The following is a 22,123-nucleotide window of genomic DNA, read 5'->3' as shown; positions in this document are numbered from 1 at the left end:
ATTCACCTTTCTTTTGGTACTGTTATTTTATCTTTAGGACTAATGATGGCACTTTGCATTGAAAATGTACTCAGTGGATTATCTTCAATTGACTTATAAGGCTTGTTGCAGGGCGGGATTACCAACGTTGCACTTTATTTTCTTTATTAGGATTCCCATCTTTAGAAGATTTTTGTTAAGTTGAACTTGATTGCATGGAATGTTACATGCTTTTAATAAATTCAATGAAAGAAAAAAAAAGAATCCTTTATGGAAACAAGAGTAAAAGTTGCTAGATCGTTACTTGCTAAGTGTGAACGTTTTCAGGAAACTAACCCCAGAAAGTCTGATAATCGGAAAAATTGATTTTTTTACTTTACGCCTATGTGACAGTGTGGGTTATCTCCATGCTACTATTTCCTTCCATGAGCCCCTTGAACCCACTACCATTGATAATGTAGCCAAGGGATGAGCCAAGCAACTGAGGACTCTTGCACATAGCAAGGGTTAGGTGCAAAACTGTAACAATACTTTTAGTAAAACAATCCAAAACAATGGAAATCAAAGTGTCCAAATACTGCAGTGTTCAGAACTTCAATAAATAAATAAAATAAAGTGCCCTGGAGGTTAAAACAATTCCATAAATAATCTTTAAAAACAAAATCCTGACCGGACCAAGCTAAAGGAGAAGACACCCAACTAACAGTTACAGCCAGCAGGGCTTCCCCTCCAATCCTAGGCCTGGGTCCTTGCCATCCATGGTTCTCAGCAAGGCTCCCTATCTGAACCTCCTCTCTCCAACTTCCGCTGCCTTCCTGGACACAACATGGGAGAGAGCTCCAGGTCACTCCAGCTCTCTGGTCACTAAGCTGGAGTGGTCTTTTCTTCACCAGCCCCACAATGTCATTTGCACCCTCCTCTCTTTCTGGCTGCCTGCCTCTTGCTCGCTCACTCACTCGCACGCACGCTGACACCGGCTGTGTCCGCCTCCTGCCTTCTCTCCCACTATTTAACCTAATTTTGTAAAAACTTGAACATACAGTATGTTAGCTGAATTAAATCATGCAAATACTCACAGTTACCTATACTTTGTCCTTGTCCATTGGGAGCTTTAAAGAAAAACAGTAAATATGTTATTGTAAAATATGTCATTCATAATAAGTTATTATAACAAAAATTAACAGATATATATAAAGGTATCTCTTGACCCAATGAATGAATTCAGAAAATCAAGAGATTCCAGTCACACAATATAACTAAAAGGCTTTTTTGTTTGAATTATCAAGCTTATTTGAGAAGCTTAATGATTTAAGTTGCAAAATGAAATAATGAAAATTAGTTACATATAAAACAGTAGCTTACTTATGAGCTGTAACTGGTCGAGTTGGGGGCTTTCGTTTTAGTAGTTTGGTTGGTGATTCATTATTCAAATGACAGAGCTGTGTTAGATTCTGAGTAGTTTGTGGAAAAGTGGAGTAGTATTTTTTTTGTTGTTTAACAGAGGTGTTTTTTATGTAGTGAGTACCTGAATTTCTATCGGCATGTATGCCTCAATATTGTTTTGCTTCATTAACGGATTATATGTTCATTTCAATTGGGATGGGTCATCAGTGGTGGTTAAAATGCTAGTTCTCTCAGTCTTATGCCTTCAACACTGTCCCAAGTGTCGTATATATATATTTATATATGTTTATTGTTATCGCCACCATCAAAGGTAAACAAGTTAAAAAAAAATACAAGGAAATTTTTAGCAACTAGAATAATACAAAGAGGTCAAATGTCCACATTCCAATATCAAAATTCAAAACTTGAAATAACATGCTCAAAAGACCACACAAACTTACTAAACACAAAAAGAAGCTGAAAACCACAATTATTAGAACTAATGTCACAACCGTGAAGGTGTGGCAACAGGTGATTTAGCAATAGAAGTGCTGTTTCCAACATCATTGAGCGTTGTAGTTTTAATCTTTTAATTGTAAAATTAGTGTGCAATTTGTGCTCTCCTCCTTCCTTAACTTTTTGTAAAAACCTGCACTGCAATTGCCTGTTTTGTTGTAACTTTAATATAAAAATGCCATTGGACACTATTACCTAAGTGTGATTCTCCTCCAGCTCACACATGCCAACTTTTACATGTCATTTTTGCATAGCCTCAAATCCCTCTTGTGCTGTGCTTATAGATGTTATTTCTGCTGCTCAATTAATGTTGCTATTAATGTTGCTGCTCAAGTGTGAATTGGTGTATCTCTTCATCAGACTAAAAAAAAAATACTTTTTATATCTGTCAAATAGCCTTGGATGTAAAATCACTCCTAATGCTTCATTGGTAAAATTTGGCATACAAACTGATGTGACAATGTTGTGTTGTACAACATTCCTTATAATATCCTGTACCACACTACATGCATGAAAACCTGTTTCAGAAAGTGATGTTCTGTCTTATGTCAATTTGAAAAAATTCAATTCTATTTACATTGATCTGTTCAGAATTTTTTTTTCATAATTTGGCAAGAAATTGTCAATGCAATTGACTTAAGTAAATTAAGTAAAACTGGGCCTGGGTTGAACCTGTTTATTTTATTTGATGTTTTATTCTATATGAAGAAATACTTTAGATTTTTCTTTCTTGTACCAGTCTGAGCAACGGAGGGGGCAGACTGTCGAGTTCTATGGATTGTCTTTGGAACATCTTACTGTATCTGCTGTGTTTTTCTTTGATTAGATTGTGTTTTGTTATTATGATTGTTCTTTACATACACAAACCAGATTGTAAAGCACAAAACATTATTGCTAATAATTAAAAAATAGAACAACTTCAAACTAAAGGCCAACAAGTCAATAATCAAAGAAAAAATGTTACATTTATAATCACTTACTTTGTTTCACTACATACAGTATAATGAAGAATATCATAGACAAGTCTAAAAAACTGTCAACACTGCAATTGTTTCATGTCAGGTAAGAAATGAACATAAATTCACAAGAAATCACATCATTATTTTTTGACACAAGTTGGAGTAAGAAGAACACAGCCAGCACCAATTTCCAAGTGGAGAATAGAGAAGATGGCACTGAGTGGACATTGTAAACCACAGGCAAAGAGCACAAAGTAGGAAGGCTACAGAATCACAAAATTTTCACTGGTATGGCAGATCCAACAGTGTATGACATTGCAAGAATATGCAGTCATTTTTTATAAAATAAAAATTAGAACATTATAACAATCTGAGCTTAGTATTTGTGCTTTTCCAAAACAGAGTTGAATTATATTATAGTCACTTGAATCAATAATATTAATTATATTATACTCAGCACCCTGCCCGGGATTGGTTCCTGCCTTGTGCCCTGTGTTGGCTGGGATTGGCTCCAGCAGACCCCCGTGACCCTGTGTTCGGATTCAGCGGGTTGGATAATGGATGGATGGCTGGATATTATACTCACTTGAATCAATAATAATAATATCAATGTAATCATTCATATAGCGCTTTTCTCAGTACTCAAAGCGCTATCCTCACAGGGAGGAACCGGGAAGCAAACCCACAATCTTCCACAGTCTCCTTACTGCAAAGCAGCAGCACTACCACTGCGCCACCTGTGAGGACAATCACCTCTACATCCTCAACTCTATCCTGATTATTACAAAATACTAAATCTAGGCAGGCTTCCCCCATGTATGGGAGGAATTTTATGTGAAAATTAAAAATAAAATTATAAAGTGAAAAGGCAATCTGTCTTTTTCAATTTCATTTTAGAGAAAAGCCAAGCAAAATGACACCTTTTATTGGCTAACTAAAAAGATTACAATATGCAAGCTTTCGAGGCAACTCAGGCCCCATTCATAATGGCTAACACGGTACAACACCCCAGTACTGCAATTTCATTTTCAAAGTCTGCTTGCAAGGATGCTGCAAAAATTTAAATTAAAATGAAACAACTCTATTTACAATTTCATTTTCAGCCTGAACCGCGATGAAGCTGCAAAAATGAAAAGTAAAACGGAAATAAACACTGGCGCCACCTGCTGCTCATTGAATTTTCATTTTCCACTTTGCATTTTTATTTTCAAGTTCTCAACACGCAAATAGTGAGGGTCATTGGGCGGGGCTTGGCGATTTTCTTCAGTTTTTTTGTCCTTTGTAGCAGTAGAACACTTCGATCGACAGAATAGTTTTCAGTTTTGACTGTGTTTAATTGATGTGATTTTCATCTTTTCATTCCCATACTGCAAGCTTCACAGCAAAACTGTCACACAAAGTCCGAAGACCATGCATAATTGTAGTTCTGAAGAAATTAATGTACAATGTAATTACAATATTTAACATTGCAGAAATAAGCCTTTATTACATTATGGTTTACATTTATTTAGACTGAAGTTAAAACAGAGTGCTTTGTATTTTTGTAGAATTATATTGTACCGTGGGTGCCAAAATACTTATATATTTAACTTATGTAAGTGTGCATTATTTATTTATATTTTCTATACTATTTATTCATTCATTGTACAATTATTCTTATCTATATTTTATTTGTTTTTCTTTGGATGTTACTATTTATTTGACATCTTGAGCTACATTCTTTGTATGAAAATGTGCTATAGAAATGCATGTTGTTGATACTTCAGCATTAAGACAAGCTATTTTTGATGTGTTACTTATTTTACTTACGCATTTAAACTTTGGAATTTACATTACTATGCATATTTATTTTTACAATATTATTTTTTCCTTCATGTACAGTTCTAAACCTAGCCTGTCCTCCCTGCCTCTCCATTCCCTTGTTTAAACAATCCTCAACTAACCTACTCTTATACCTCCCAAATTCATTAGTGCCTCCAATTCAAATGTAATCCCTCATTGCAGAACAGGTTCCATTTGTTCCAAAAGGAGACCAGATGCTCTATAAACCTATACATTTATATTCTTCTACTGGATTTTGACATACATCTGATATATTGTATATACTGTGGCTGAAGGACTGATGCAACATGGGACTTGACTGTAATTTGAAATAGCATTTAAGAAAAAAATCATATGGTTTTAGTGAATCTATATTGAAATTCCACCACACATATTTAATCACATAAGGACACAAGAGTGATATACCTTAGTTCACTGTGAAGCCGAGGTCACTAAATAATAAGCAAGGTTCTTTACTGCCAACCCGTTAAGATCCTCCATCCATCTCCACCTTTTAATGGTCCTGCTGTAACTCGTCACTGAAACAGCCTTCAAAATTACTACTTTCTCTCAAATAAGATACACAATACACATAGATCACATATATTTCTTCATGCATAGATCTGGTCAGGCTAATTGTGGTGTTTGTATAATAGCACTCTGTTCGAGTTCGAGCCTGAGTTGTCCATAAGATTACTTTACTGTCTATGAGTATATTGTATTTAAAGGTTTTGATATACATTTGTATGTACATAAGGTGAGTATTACTGGATACAGGCAAATTTAAGGGCAAATAGTTATTCAAGAGACATTTTACTATAAAGTTTTTTACTATATGTGGTGCATAAGAACTTATCAATTGCAGAAGATAAGCTTTTACAGTGTTATTATTTTGTTATATAGAAGTGAGACAAATTTCAATTGTGTATCAATAAGAAATTCCAATCAGAATCTGATAGAATGTCCATTAAAATGGACAAGTTACTAAACAAGAGTCAAAAATCAAAATGTATACTTACATATTATTATGTTATATTCAATTACTCTGTATGCTGCTAGGATGCATCCAGAAAGAAACACTGCTATGACAGCCCATTTTGCATGATTGTAACTTTCTTGAAGTCCTGCAGGAAAATAAAGCAAAAAACAAGGTAAATTAATTATGGAATGTAAAAGTTTCTTTGTATCATTTTACCACTTCTTGCCATAAAGAAAGTTATTTTTAGACAAAGAAAAGCAAGAAAAAACACGGATTCAAGTAGTAGTGAATGATGGCTAAGATTTCTGTGAACCACCTTTAAAGCTTTTCAAACATTATTTGGGCCTCTCTTCTATCAGCTTTATCCTTACTCACTTAGTGGTATATTTATTGTGTTGGCTTACATATAATTGTTTACATATTCTGTTTGTGAATATTTTTTCATTATAATGCTTGCCCATTTCTTGGATAGTACTGTCATCTTGAGCATACTGAGAGAGTTTATCCACCTCTAAATCCTCAGAGGTATATTGCTTTAATCTTGTGCTTCTGGTTAGATTACATACGGCAATTTATCCAAGGAGTGGGGCGAGTCAGTCAGTCAGTCAGACAAGGAACAATTCCAGACCTATGTTTTGCCTTTAAAAATATGTTCAAATTGGAGACATACCTATTATTGTTCAGTGGTGAGTGTCTGGTTGTAAGGTGACTCACACAGCTTAGATGAGCTAAGTCTCAGTAAGCCACTTTGAGCTGCAAGATGGACTTGTAATGAAAGCCCCAGAGTGTGCAGGCTCTATGCTGGTGCAAGTGCATGTGGGAATGTGCAATCACCACTTTGTGGTTGATTGGGATGCTTGGCTGATCACATATTTACATGCAAATGCAGTCAGATCTGTCAAGTGCTTTATTAACAGCTTGGAGCATGTGATTACACCACCTGCACCCAGAAGCAGTTTAAAAGGGAGTCTGCACAATGAAATAGGAGGAGACAATAGAGGAACGAAAAAGGAAGATGGAAATTAAATGAAAGGGAGAGTGAGAGGCAGCATTTGAAGCTGTGCTGTTTGGGATTGAGGTAGGTGCTCAGGAGTGAGTCTTAGAGAGAGGAACAAGCAAATTGGTCCTGATGAGCACCTATGGAGCAAGAGTGACTCATGTTCATGGAGTTGGCTTCCACAGACGCCAGTAAATGTCAGCAAGAGTAGTAGCAGAGCTTGTGGTGTTCCCCATATAAAGCCAAGGAATGGCAGCAAAGGACAGTAGCTGGATTATGATTGTTGACAACACCAGTCACCAGGTATCTCCTCATGATGCAAGGCCCTTTCAGAATAGGTACAGGAGATGTTGTTTTAGAGTGATGCACTAAGGCTCAGGGTTTAAGAAGAAGACCTGCCTGGATTTTAACCTCATTGTTATGGAAAAATGTATTGTTATTTATTTAGTGAGAAGTCAAGCAATTTAACCTTCATAACCACATTGATTTTATGGATTATTTATTTATGGAAGAACACTGCACTATTTGGCAAATTGTTGATTTTAATAAAAGCGCTTAATCACTTTTACACCAACCACTTGCTGACTGAGTGTTTGTCCTCATTTACTGAGAACAAACTTGGTCCATGATTATTGATAGTTCCGGATTCAAACTGCCAGGGACCGCAGAGCTTACCCAGACCATCATAGAACTCACCACCTGCAAGAGAAAGGGTGAGGACTGGGTGAAATGGTGTTTGCGTACCAGCCATGGAAGGGATAGATCACAGACATACTAAACATATCAACAGATCCTGGCTGTAAGGGTGTGGGAAAGAAAAATACGTGGGATGTAGGACAAAGTGACACTGCATTATTTTTATTGACATGGCACTTGAGACTTAGCTGGAGACCAAGTTGCAACCTATGACTGACCTTTTACAATGTAACACCAACACTAAAATCAACTCCTATGATGCTAACGGGACATGTTTCACTGTGTAACGTTTAGAGAAGACCTATGTCCACAGGGTTCTTCCTTAAAATCCACTCCATTTTCCTCTAGCCTGGGCACTTTAAACACCCAGGGTGCTCATGAGAACACAAGGAAATCAAATTAAAAGAGAATGCACAATAGACTTGACTCTGAAAGAATATAAAACACTACAATTGCTGCTATCAGTTAAAGAGTCAAGGAACACACGTTAACTGAAGCTTAAAAATTTATTTATATATATATTTTTTGTCATTTTGACTATCGTGTCAATCCATGGTATAACAATAGCAACTAGTTTTTAGAGGGGTACTGTGGTCTAAATGTATCATATATACTAAATGTTATAGCACAAATTCTGGTATGGCGTGTTTGGCATTACAGTTAATGGTGTTAAATTACATTAGTTATTTGTGTAGACAGTGCAGCCTTTTCTGTGGTCTATGGTAATGCTGGAGTGTCACTTGGCACATTAATTGCTTTCAGTGTACTGTGTACAGAATCTTTTTTTCCAGGGTCTCTTCATTCTTCTTCTTCTTCTTTCGGCTGCTCCCGTTAGGGGTTGCCACAGCGGATCATTTTTTTCCATAACTTTCTGTCCTCTTCATCTTGTTCTGTTACACCCATCACCTGCATGTCCTCTCTCACCACATCCATAAACATCCTCTTAGGTCTTCCTCTTTTCCTCTTCCCTGGCAGCTCTATCCTCAACATCCTTCTCCCAATATACTCTGCATATATCCTCTGTACACGTCCAAACCAATGCAACCTCGCCTCTCTGACTTTGTCTCCCAACCGTCCAGCTTGAGCTGAACCTCTAATGTTCACATTTCTAATCCTATCCATCCTCGTCACACCCAGTGCAAATCTTAGCATCTTTAACTCTGCTACCTGCAGCTCTGTCTCCTGCTTTCTGGTAAGTACTACCATCTCCAACCCATATAACATAGCTGGTCTCACTACCACCCTGTAGACCTTCCCTTTCACTCTTGCAAATGACCATCTGTCACAAATTACTCCTGACACTCTTCTCCACTCATTCCACCCTGCCTGCACTCTCTTCTTCACCTCTCTTCCACAATTCCCACTACTCTGTACTGTTGATCCCAAGTATTTAAACTCATCCACCTTCAACAACTCTACTCCCTGCATTCTCACCATTCCACTGACCTTCCCCTCATTCACACACATGTATTCTGTCTTGTTCCTACTGACCTTCATTCCTCTCCTCTCCAGAGCATATCATCACCTCTCCAGGGTCTCCTCAACCTGCTCCCTATTCTTGCTACAGATCACAATGTCATCAGCAAACATCATAGTCCACGGGGACTCCTGTCTAATCTCATCTGTCAAACTGTCCATCACCTTTGCAAATAAGAAAGGGCTCAGAGACGATCCCTGATGTAATTCCACCCCCACCTTGAATGTATCCGTCACTCCTACCGCACACCTTACCACTGTCACACTTCCCTCGTACATATCCTGTACAACTCTTATGTACTTCTCTGCCACTCCCGACTTCCTCATACAATACCACAGCTCCTCTCGAGGCAGCCTGTCATATGCTTTCTCCAGGTCCACAAAGACACAATGCAACTCTTTCTGGCCTTCTCTAAACTTCTCCATCAACATCCTCAGAGAAAACATTGCATCTGTGGTGCTCTTTCTTGGCATGAGACCATATTGCTGCTCACTAATCATCACCTCACTTCTTAACCTAGCTTCCAATACTCTTTCCCATAACTTCATGCTGTTTCTCATCAATTTTATCTCCCTGTAGTTACTACAGTCCTGCACATCCCCCTTATTCTTAAATAGCTGCACCAATACACTTCTTCTCCACTCCTCAGGTATCCTCTCACTTTCCAAGATTCCATTAAACAATCTGGTTAAAAACTCCACTGCCATCTCTCCTAAACACCTCCATGTTTCCACAGGTATGTCATTTGGACCAACAGCCTTTCCATTTTTCATCCTCTTCATAGCTGTCCTTACTTCCTCCTTGCTAATCTGTTGCGCTTCCTGATTCACTATCTCCACATCATCCAACTTCTTCTCTCTCTCGTTCTCTTCACTCATCAGCCTCTCAAAGTACCCTTTCCATCTGCTCAACACACTCTCCTCACTTGTGAGTATGTTTCCATCTTTATCTTTTATCACCCTAACCTGTTGCACATCTTTCCCAGCTCGGTACCTCTGTCTAACCAATTGGTACATGTCCTTTTCTCCCTCCTTAGTGTCCAACCTCTCATAAAACTCATCATTCGTCTTTTCTTTAGCCTTTGCCACCTCTCAATTCACCTTGCACCTTATCTCCTTGTACTCTTGTCTATTTCTCCATCTCTCTGACTATCCCACTTCTTCTTTGCCATCCTTTTCCTCTATATACTCTCCTGTACTTCCCCATTCAACCACAAGGTTTCCTTTTCCTCCTTCCTCTGTCCAGATGTCACACCAAGCACCCTTCTTGCTGTCACCCTTACTACATCTGCTGTAGTTGCCCAACTGTCTGGTAAATCTTCACTGCCACCCACTGCCTGTCTCGCCTTCTCCTTAAAATCAACCTTGCAGTCTTTCTTTTTCAAATTCCACCATTTGATCCTTGGCTCTGCCCTTACTCTCTTCCACTTCTTGATCTCCAAAGTCATTCTACAGACCACCATCCTATGCTGCTTAACTACACTTTCCCCTGCCACCAATTTGTCGCCTTCAATCTCCTTCAGTTTGACTCTTCTGCATAGGATGTAATCTACCCGTGTGCATCTTCCTCCACTCTTGTATGTCACCCTATGTTCCTCCCTCTTCTTAAAATACGTATTCACCACAGCAATGCCCATCCTTTTGGCAAAATCCACTATCATCTGACCTTCTTCATTCCTCTCCTTGACACCATACCTACCCATCACCTCCTCGTCTCCTCTGTTCCCTTCACCAACATGTCAATTGAAATCCGCTCCAATCGCCACTTTCTGTCCCTTGGTAAACTGTCCATCACTTCATCCAATTCACTCCAAAAATCTTCTGTCCCCTCCATCGCACACCCAACTTGCGGGGCATATGTACTAACAATATTCATCATCATACCTCTAATTTCCAGCTTCTTAATCATTACTCTGTCTGACACTCTTTTCACCTCCAAAACACTCTTGACATACTGTTCCTTCAGAATAACCCCTACTCCATTTCTCCTCCCATTCACACCATGATAGAACAATTTGAATCCACCTCCGATCCACCTGGCCTTACTCCCCTTCCATTTAGTCTCTTGCATGCACAATATATCAACCTTCCTTCTCTCCATCATATCTGCTAATTCTCTCCCCTTACTAGTCATACTGCCAACATTCAAAGTTCCTACCCTCAGTTCCACTTTCTTTACTTTCCTCCTGCCTCCGGACACGTCTCCCCCCTCTTCTTCGGCCAACAGTAGCCCAATTTCCGCCAGCACCCTGTTGGCTAACAGTACTGGTGGCGGTCGTTGTTAACCCGGGGCTCTACCGATCTGGTATGGAAATTTGTATTGCTGTCCGCATATTGATTTGGCAAAATTTTACACTGAATGCCCTTTCTGACGTAACCCTCCGCCCCCCACCCCCGTTTATCCAGGCTTGGTACCAGCACAAAAAAACACTGGTTTGTGCATCCTTCTGTGGCTGGGTTTCAGGGTCTTTTCATTTTTAACAGCAAAAATGCTTCACTTAATTCAAGCTCTTTTCTTTTCCTTTTGTTCAGTGCAAATTTTGTTTGCAAATCTAACTGCTAGTTCTTTGTACGTCATTGACTTAGACTATACCGTCATAATTGTGAACGACATTGACCACGTACAGCTGGAGGCAGTGCATTGTTCCATTTTACTACAAGTCCAGTAATATGTTTGAATGCTAAAATATATGCTGGTTTCAAAGAAAAAAGTTATATTTGCTTTTGACACATGCAATGTGCTTTTTCTGCCTCACTCTGTGCTGTCTGCCGCAGAGAACTTAAATAACTTGGCACATCCACATAAAAATATCGGCAAAGGTGAGCTTTCTTGAAGGCTTTTACTGGACATATGTCATTGTAAACTGAAATATATACAAAAGAAACATACAGGTATTTACAAATGTAGAACCAAAGACAACAAATAATGATTTACAAAGCAATGCATAGCAAACATCCATCCATCCTCCAACCCGCTGAATCCGAACACAGGGTCACGGGGGTCTGCTGGAGCCAAGCCCAGCCAACACAGGGCACAAGGCAGGGAACCAATCCTGGGCAGGGTGCCAACCCACCGCAGGACACACACAAACACACCCACACACCAAGCACACACTAAGGCCAATTTAGAAACGCCAATCCACCTAACCTGCATGTCTTTGGAATGTGGGAGGAAACCGGACTGCCTGGAGGAAACCCACGCAGACACGGGGAGAACATGCAAACTCCACGCAGGGAGGACCCGGGAATCGAACCCAGGTCCCCAGATCTCCCAACTGCGAGGCAGCAGCGCTACCCACTGTGCCACCGTGCCGCCTGCATAGCAAACACTATACATTAAACAATAAAGCTTTAAAAGACACTTACAAGGTGAGTGATTTCCACAGTCGGATTGAGACAAAGGCCACCGCAAGACAGAGGTCCAAATTGCTGCGTACCACAACTAATGAAACCAAAGGGTTTCTATAACTTAAAGATACGTTTCGGACGTGACCGAAACAAGAGATAAAGGGGTGCCTACATGAGACACATGGGGTGTATAGTACATAAATGTTTATTATGGTACCTACGTGCTTTATGTGAGTTTCATAATAATAATAATAATTCATTACATTTATATAGCGCTTTTCTCAGTACTCAAAGCGCTATCCACTCAGGGAGGAACCGGGAAGCGAACCCACAATCTTCCACAGTTTCCTTACTGCAAAGCAGCAGCACTACCACTGCGCCACCTGTGAGGATTCATAGACATTTATAACACCACTGTGAGTGTGGGATGTAACTGACAGGTGTGTTAATAAATGACAAGACAAAGGGGGAGCACAGTTCAACAAATAACAGTAACAGCTAACAGCATGTGGGGCAGAACAGTGCTCTTCACACACATAACACACATCTATTTTTTCATATGCATTTTTTTTAAGACTTTTTGGCCATGGAAGGTTAATCCATCATAGACTTGGTATTGCTTGGTGAGTAAGAATGTCACATATAGGTTAAATAATATTGGCTCTGTAATTTATCTCACATAAAAAGGAGTGAATCATTTGTTTCTTTTAAACTGGTATCAGCAAGTATAATTCAACATAAATTTATGATATGTTGAATTTATAATTCAACATATCATTCAAATAAAGAAACCTAAACCTAAACCTAAACATTGACCATTACAGGAGAATATTGTTGAGTGCTGGAAGAAGCACTTTGAAAAACTCCTAAATTCAATGGCCACATCTTCTACACACAAGGTAATGCCAAAAGCATTTCTTGGGATTTGGGTAGATTTCTCAAAATAAGTACTCCACAGAGTCTAGATGTATAATAAATCTGTTCAGGAATGCTGAAAACATCCAATGTTGTAGAAGTTTCTGGCTTAGTACACGTCTTAATTTTCATATAGAATGTGGGGTGTTTGTCTTATGAGAGGGCACATTATTAAAAAGAATGTATGTATTAAAAATCCACACACTCCTTTGGACAGTACATAACGTACTCATTTCTCAAATATATCTGTAATAACTTGAGTATAAAACAATGCAAAAACATGAACAAAAAAACAAACAAATAAAAACATGTCACTACTTATACAGTAGCTGTACTGATGCTCCATGTTGTATGGTATTGTGTTGTTCTTCAGCTGCTCCCTGAGGATTATTTTTGTAAGTCAACAGAAAGCATGAAGGGATACCCACTAACAGCCAGTTGCTATCCACCAACACCCTTTCTTTCTTCTCTATTGACACACTATCAAGTTAGCTCAGATGAAGACATTGTGGATACTTACTGTCAGGGCACTTTGGCACAACATCCGTAAAAAGTCAGTACAGAAACCTTAACTGCAGGTGTAACGAGGCTGGGTGTATGAATGAGTATCATCAACATGCTACTGTTAATTTTAATAATGTGTAATTGCTGGGTTTGAGAGGTGGTAGTCAAAGGCACAGATATAAGATTCAATAGATATTATTCTCTGCGGTGGGTTGGCACCCTGCCCGGGATTGGTTCCTGACTTGTGCCCTGTGTTGGCTGGGATTGGCTCCAGCAGACCCCCGTGACCCTGTGTTCGGATTCAGCGGGTTGGAAAATGGATGGATGGATGGATAGATATTATTCTTGGTTAGCTTACTTTATTGCACCTGTACTATCTCTAGAAAAATGTAGTACCCTAGTACTTGTGTTGTACTGTGTTAGCCATTATGAATGTAGAGAAAAGCCAAGCAAAATGACACCTTTTATTGGCTAACTAAAAAGATTACAATATGCAAGCTTTTGAGGCAACTCAGGCCCCCTCTTCAGGCAAGATGTAATACAGAAACTGGAGTTCCCTGTGTTTATATACACACTCTAGGACAAGAAACAACATTGGTAAATCTTTAAATGAGAAATTTTAAATGTAAAAAATTAATAGATTCATTCAGGCTATGGTTAATTTAACAAGAGAGAGAAGAACAATGTATGGTCAAGAACTTTGGATAAGATAACTGTCCAACAAAGTCTTTTGAACTTTGTAATGAGTTTTCCATAACAATGTGGATCTGTAGGCAGGTTGTTTGTCATTCTGAGAGATGTAAACAATCCTAATATCTGGCCATAAAACTCTTGTCTTTATTCAAGCCATGTTGTAATGTATTCAATTTTAGCATACGTTTAACTTCCCATTCTTTTCTCTCTTGCTGTCTTTTGAAGTTGCCCATAAGCACTGTGACTTTAAAGTCCCTCTCACAGTGTCCATGGCTGTTGAAGTGGGCCGCTACAGGAACATCTGTGTTGCCGTGTTTAATGTGGAACCTGTGTAAATTAATTCTCTGGCGGAGTGTTTGTCCAGTTTCTCCCACATAGAGTGCAGTGTCAGGACATTTCATGCAGAGAATTAGGTAGACTACATTAGATGATCTGCAGGAAAATGATCCCTTTATGTGATGTTGAAGTCGGCAGTGTGGCATAACTATACAGTCTGTATCATAAATGTGGGCACATGTTTTGCATCTTTTCTGTAGGCATGGAGATGTGCCATTTTCTGTTGGTTCACTTAGGGAGCTTTGGACAATTAGTTGCTGAAGGTTTGGTGCTTGTCTGTATAAAAGAATTATAAAAAAACTTCAACCAATGCTAAACAATGACCAAACACTGAAAAATGTATTTCCTGAACCTCCCCTCCTGGCATACAGACAACAACCAAACCTTCAGCAGCTAATTGTCCAAAGCTCTCTAAGTGAACCAACAGAAAATGGCACATCTCCATGCCTACAGAAAAGATGCAAAACATGTGCCCACATTTAGGATACAGACCGTATAGTTATACCACACTGCCGACTTGAACATCACATAAAGGGATAATTTTCCTGCCGATCATCTAATGTAGTCTACCTAATTCTCTGCATGAAATGTCCTGACACTGCACTCTATGTGGGAGAAACTGGACAAACACTCCGCCAGAGAATGAATTTACACAGGTTCTACATTAAACACGGCAACACAGATGTTCCTGTAGCGGCCCACTTCAACAGCCATGGACACTGTGAGAGGGACTTTAAAGTCACAGTGCTTATGGGCAACTTCAAAAGACAGCAAGAGAGAAAAGAATGGGAAGTTAAACTCATGCTAAAATTTAATACATTACAACATGGCTTGAATAAAGACAAGAGTTTTATGGCCAGATATGAGGATTGTTTACATCTCTCAGAATGCCAGACAACCTGTCTACAGATCCACATTATTTTGAAAAACTCATTACAAAGTTCAAAAGACTTTGTTGGACAGTTATCTTATCCAGAGATCTTGACCATACATTGTTCTTCTCTCTCTTGTTAAATTAACACTAGCCTGAATGAATCTATTAATTTTTTACATTTAAGATTTCTCATTTAAAGATTTACCAATGTTGTTTCTTGTCCTAGAGTGTGTATATAAACACAGGGAACTCCAGTTTCTGTATTACATCTTGCCTGAAGAAGGGGCCTGAGTTGCCTCGAAAGCTTGCATATTGTAATCTTTTTAGTTAGCCAATAAAAGGTGTCATTTTTCTTGGCTTTTCTCTAGAAAAATGTATCAATCCTAGTTCCTGTGTTTCCCTTTTCTTTCATCCCACTTCTCCACATAACCTAATTACAACAGATAAAATGTCTCAATAAAACTTTTAAAGAACACAGAAATACAATATGCTTATACATTTGTAATTATTAACAATCTAAATTATTTAAGTGACTTTAACAATTTATCTACAAAATGTAACACAATAAACACTTTAATATATTTCATCATGAAAATAATATAATCTCAACATAAATCTTAGTATTCTAAATGTTCAGAGGTCTGTGATATTTTAAATTTAATGTATTCTGTGTGGCATTTGCTACCTCTGGCTATGGCCAGTACAAGAGGAAGCTTGTTTAAGAAGCATGAAGCAATTAATGACTAGGTTAGGGAGCACATGGATTACGAAGGATTTAACATGCTTCTTTAGTTACGATGAGGTTCAAGAGACTCTTAAATTAACAATTGATATTATGATGGAGTTTACAATATTCTTAACGTCACAAAAAACACAAGAAGAGCTTGTTCTGTTTTTAGATGACAGCATTATGTTGCTGATTACTAAAACACATGAAAGCCTTTCAAATGTGAGAAAATCAAAGGTGGCACGAGACTGTGAAGAGAATAAGCCTGCACAACATGACCCAACTTTACCCTATTTACAGACAGATAGTCACCAACCTGGGAATACTGGTGGAAATTTGTAAATTGTTTATTTATAATTAATTTATATAATCTGCAATTTCCCCACAATCTTTAAATAAACGGAATAAATTATATTGTCTATTAAAAATTCCATCATTCCTTCAGACAGTGCACAGTGTGTTGTTTTCTTAAATATTTAGGGAGTAAGGAGAAATTAAAAAAAAGTATTTTCATTAGAAACAGGTGAATGAAATCAATTAATTATTTATAAATGGAAGTAGCATCCACTGCATAGCTTCCACGCCAACCTGGTCTCCACCCTGTGCCCTAAAATTAGAACATTTTTGATTTCCAACCTATATCTTCCACTCCTCTTCTTCTTTTAATAGCAATCTTGTCTAACATTACACATACAGCTCTAACAGCACAGCAAGGTTAATGTGAAAGTCGGATGCTTCCCGGCAAATTATGAAGACAGTAGCATGAACAGATACAATTTAAAGGGATAGCTTCTATCATCCAGTATTCATCCACCATCAAACTCTCCATTTTGCCTTGTGTCAAATTACCTTAGATGAAGGCACATCATGGATACTCCCCGGCCACCTTGCCACAATATCTGTGAAAGTCCTTAGTTATTGCAAATCACCTGTATGCTCAGTGTAGAGAACCTTTACAACAGATGTGACCAAATTTCAAGAGACTGTGAGCATGAATGAATATCAGCTGCAAACACATGATTTAACTCACATAAAGTTTAAGTGTTGGGTTTGTGAAGTGGTGATTGGAGGCACAGTCACAGAATTCAATGCATATTTTTCTGAGGGGATTTTATTGCAGCCATACTATCTCCCCCATCCACCTCTATTTTTGTTTTTTCCCTTTTTTATCTCACTTCTCTCCATAACTAATTGCAATACAGAAAACACCTTCATCAAAGTAAAGCTAACTGCAACCTTAAAACTCAAAAATGTCAAACCTTTTAATGAACATAGAAGTAGAGTCAAATTCTAAATTTATAACTATGAACAGTGTCAGTATTATGCATTTATTTAATAATTTATATAATATTATAATGCAAATGCATTAATTAATTTCATCATGAACATCATTTCAAGTATAAATCTTTTAAGTGTTCAAATAATTGTTAGGACAGGAATTTAATGTACTCTGTCTAGTGACTACTGTTTAGTGCTATGGTTGACACAAGTGGTAGTCAGTTTAAGAAGCACTTAGCAATTAATGAGTGGGTCAGGGAGCACATACGGTTACAAAAGGTTTTCACTGCTACTTTAGTTGCTATGAATTTTGGGAAACCCGTGTAGTACTAGGGTGTTGTACCGGTACTATGTTAGCCATTATAGATTAATGAGAGGTCAAGCAAAATGACACCTTTTATTGGCTAACTACAAAGATTACAATATGCAAGCTTTCAAGGCAACTCAGGCCCCTGCTTCAGATAAGATGTAATTAGTAACATCAATAAGTTTAAATCTTGCTTGAAGAAGGGACCTGAGTTACCTCAAAAGCTTGCATACTGTAATCTTTTTAGTTATCCAAAAAAAGAGAAACCCTTGTAAATTAACGATTGATCTTAACATCAAGTTTACAATGTTCCTAGCCCCATAATACTTTTGGAAAATTCATCCTGGACTGGTAGAATTTTGTAAGGGTAGGCCTATACAAAAGCTAAAAAAATAGCTGCATTGCGTAAAATGGCAGTTTCATTCCTAGTGTAGTTATAGCATAGTGTCTAAATTTCACTGTACCACAACCTTTTGCAAATAAAGAGTTGAAACTAATAGAAGTATTTGTCTTTTATTTCCAAGTTCCTGAAAGAGTATTTAATTCTTGTCTTCTAATTCAAATAATTATAATATGTGCCTAATATTGGGGTGTGATTCAGTTTGTGTCCATTAAACAATGATCCACTTTAATAGATAAAAGAGCAAAGATTTTGCTAAATCTTTCACTAGCATGCAGTCAGTTGTCTTGGATGGTGAATCCATCTTGCTATAGCCATCATCTTGTAGTGTGCCTCAAGACTGTTCACTTGATCCACTTCTTTTTAGTATCTACTTCCAATCACTAGGCTACTTGTTCAGCAGTTAAGCAGGTAACTCACAATAACAACCAGCAAAATAAATTAAATCTCTTCTGGAGAAACTTCTCTTATTGAAAAACATCACCCCCCCAATATTCATAACAATATATATGCTATTTCTTCTTAACATGTACACAACTAAATTAGGGTCACATGGAGAACTCAAGAAGATCTTCTTGTTAAACTTAGGCTCTGTGAGAAGATTTGGAATTATGCTAAACAACCGATGCAATTCCAAATCTGATGCTGCTTCTCCAGGCTGACTACTGAATGCTGACATATTTGGCAAAAAAGTTTGCTATTTCTTGTTTGCATTACTGCAGTTTCCTTTTAATGGGTTACATGTGCAAACTACCTAGAGATTATATAAAGTTCTAGCTTTCTGTCAGATATTAAATACTTTCCAAAACTTTACTGTTGTTTGTTCTAGAATACTTGTCATGCTAATGATATGCATACAGACATTCTCCACACTTCAGACATTCTGATTCTGGTTAATACTGTTCCAAAATTCCAATAAACACTTCTTGGGTTATGGCCATTCGGCTTATAGATAGATAGATAGATAGATAGATAGATAGATAGATAGATAGATAGATAGATAGATAGATAGATAGATACTTTATTAATCCCAATGGGAAATTCACATTCTTCAGCAGCAGCATACTGATACAATAAATAATATTAAATTAAAGAATGATAAATAAAAATAGAAAAATAAAAGTAGAATAGTTTCTATTCTCTACAGTTCTGTTTGTAAATCTTTTGTGATGTTTTGCATTTCTTAATGTTCACATTCAAATTGCTCTCTTTTTTACTTTGACTTGAAAATTCAATGTATAAATGGTCATCCTGTTCTTTTCTTTGTAAATTGAATTGAAGATTTAAACCATTCATGTATATAGCTCTTATTATTACTTAATGCGACATTGTCTAAAACTGCTGCAGTACATCCTGCTTTATAGGTTTATACTACCTGTGCATGATTTGCATACTTCTTGTTGGTACTTGCTGTTCTAAATCCATTTACATTTTGAAACTCTTCCTGGTAACTGTCAATGTGGCATTTTTGTACAGTATGTGCTTTATTATTTCTGAACATTTTTGTTTATATATTGCAATCTTGTTTCCACCGTAAAATGGTTATAATGGAGCATGCTGTTGATAACAGTATATAAAATAAAAACTGACTAATTTTTAATTTACTGTTTAATAAACAAACAGTATGAGATATTGAAACCTGGCTATATAGTTTGTAATCTACAGTTTTAACCATAGTTTGAAGTATGAGATTTATTTTTTCATGTATACATGGTGTGTAACAGTCACACTGTGTGATCTCACGTGCCAGGCTATGTTAAGAATTTGAAGTGCTTCATCTGTACGTTTTTAACTTTTATATACTTTTCCAAGGCACGCATTTGCCTGTGTGCATGCTTTCTGCCCATATCCCAAAAATGTTCCTGTTAGGTTGGTTTGGTTACTCCCTGCCGTGCACCTAAACCTGCCAAGACACTGGCCTTTCTACCCCCAAATTAAATTGAGTGGGTTTAAGAATGTTATCCATTCATCCATTTACCAACCCGCTGAATCCGAACACAGGGTCACGGGGGTCTGCTGGAGCCAATCCCAGCCAACACAGAGCACAAGGCAGGGAACCAATCCCGGGCAGGGTGCCAACCCACCGCAGGACACACACAAACACACCCACACACCAAGGCCAATTTAGAATCACCAATCCACCTAACCTGCATGTCTTTGGACAGTGGGAGGAAACCGGAGCGCCTGGAGGAAACCCACGCAGACACGTGGAGAACATGCAAACTCCACGCAGGGTGGACCCGGGAAGCGAACCCGGGTCTCCTAACTGCGAGGCAACAGCGCTACCACTGCGCCACCGTGCCGCCCGGTTTAAGAATGTTATTTTGATATAATTTCAAACCTGACCTGGCTTTTTTTCCTTTTAATTATACAACTGTAAGCACAATTAAGTTTAAAAGGTTTTAAGAGAGTTCAGTTAAATGTTTACTGACAAGAATAACTATAAAGAACTATATAAAGAATAAAATGTAAAATAAAAATGTAAAGGATGGTTTAATGAGTCTTAAGTTTATATTTATTTTTCAATAACAATTAGTACTAGGCAGTCCGGTACGCTATAAAAGATTGCACCATTCTTTGCATGTTGTAGTTAATTACCTGTTCTGTATTTGTGAACACTACTAAACTACTGTATTACAGACTCAATATAGTTTTTATTTAGATTAAAATTTACAATTGTTAATGTTGACTGGATTTGTTTTTATATTTGGTGTTTCTGACATCAAAGGAAACCATACCATGGCTACAAAAGACAGACATTTTATTTCTAAGATTTATTTATTAGTCATTGACTTTGCATCAGACTTTTCATTTGATGAAAATATTATCTTTTATATTAAAGTTACTATTCATGATTGATTATTTTTTTAGCAAAATTAAAAAAGTCACTTTGGACCAGGGTAATAATAATACTAATAAAACAGTTTGTCACAGTATATTAATAACTTAAGAATTATTTCCATCACTTTTGTAATAATAATGGCATTATTATGTTTTGATTAGACTAAATATATAATTTATATAATTTAATAATGAAGTATTTATTTAATACTAAATTGAGGTGATTTTTGTCTAGGTTTAATGTTTGTAACAAAACAGATGTCTGTTTTGTTTGTGAACTTGAACCTGTCGTTTATGTTTCTTTTTCACATCCCCAGGGATATGGGATCAAACCCCAGGACAGTCACTTTCTGTAAAGAATTAATATCTTCTCTCCATTACTGTTGTTCCAGGTGTTTAATTTTAATTCCTCAACTCAAAAATATAATTTTTGAGTTAATTAGACACTATTAAAAGGCACAGTGTAGTGTTTGTATGTTTGCATTGATTTGCATATGGTTTCCTATTCCAGGGGATGGATGAATATATTTGGAGGTGCACTGATTCTGCAGAAAACAGCAATTACTACACTATAGAAACTATAGTTTAGCACAGGTAAAATGTCTCTTGTTGAAGACCACTATATACAAAAACTCTCCTGACCAGTTAAATAAGTGTTTTATTTAAGTCTGAATTTGCTTTTACACTATAAATCCCAGCATAATTTACAAATTTTAGAGTACTGGTCTATGTGGCTTTATGCCCGCTGCATCATTTCATGAAGTAAAAACAACATACAGTAAATAATGCTGAGATTGTTTTTATCCTTTATCATAAGCCAAAGTCCAATACCTTGTTGTTGTTCCATTGCGTTACAGCCTTCTAGTTTATTACAGTCAATGTCCTCCAAAGGTGTTTTCAAAACTGAAGATCATAAAGAAAAGTAAGCAAAAAGTGTCATCTTTAGAAGAGGTATTTTTTTTAAATAAGTACAACTCAAATTTCAAAATGACCATAAACATGAAATTGCTTTAATTTTACTAAACAATTGCAACACTGTTAAAAAAACCTTTCTGGATTAAAACAAGTAGCAACATAAAACTATTATTCAAAAT

General features: G+C 37.3%; 1 long non-coding RNA gene across 1 annotated transcript; it reads right to left on the bottom strand.

The window, feature by feature from the left end:
- Positions 1–1,053: 1,053 nt before the first annotated feature.
- LOC127529174 (uncharacterized) lies at positions 1,054–21,923 on the bottom strand. Its single transcript, XR_007935854.1, has 3 exons — positions 21,861–21,923; positions 5,678–5,782; positions 1,054–1,088 (listed from the first exon to the last, which is right to left on the bottom strand). It is a non-coding gene; the product is annotated as an uncharacterized LOC127529174 (long non-coding RNA).
- Positions 21,924–22,123: the final 200 nt, after the last annotated feature.

This window comes from Erpetoichthys calabaricus, chromosome 9 (genome assembly GCF_900747795.2).
Source record: "Erpetoichthys calabaricus chromosome 9, fErpCal1.3, whole genome shotgun sequence".
In the NCBI taxonomy this organism is placed as follows: Eukaryota; Metazoa; Chordata; class Cladistia; order Polypteriformes; family Polypteridae; genus Erpetoichthys; species Erpetoichthys calabaricus.
Note: the sequence above shows the minus strand (reverse complement) of the source record. Positions and strands in the feature narration are given on the sequence as shown.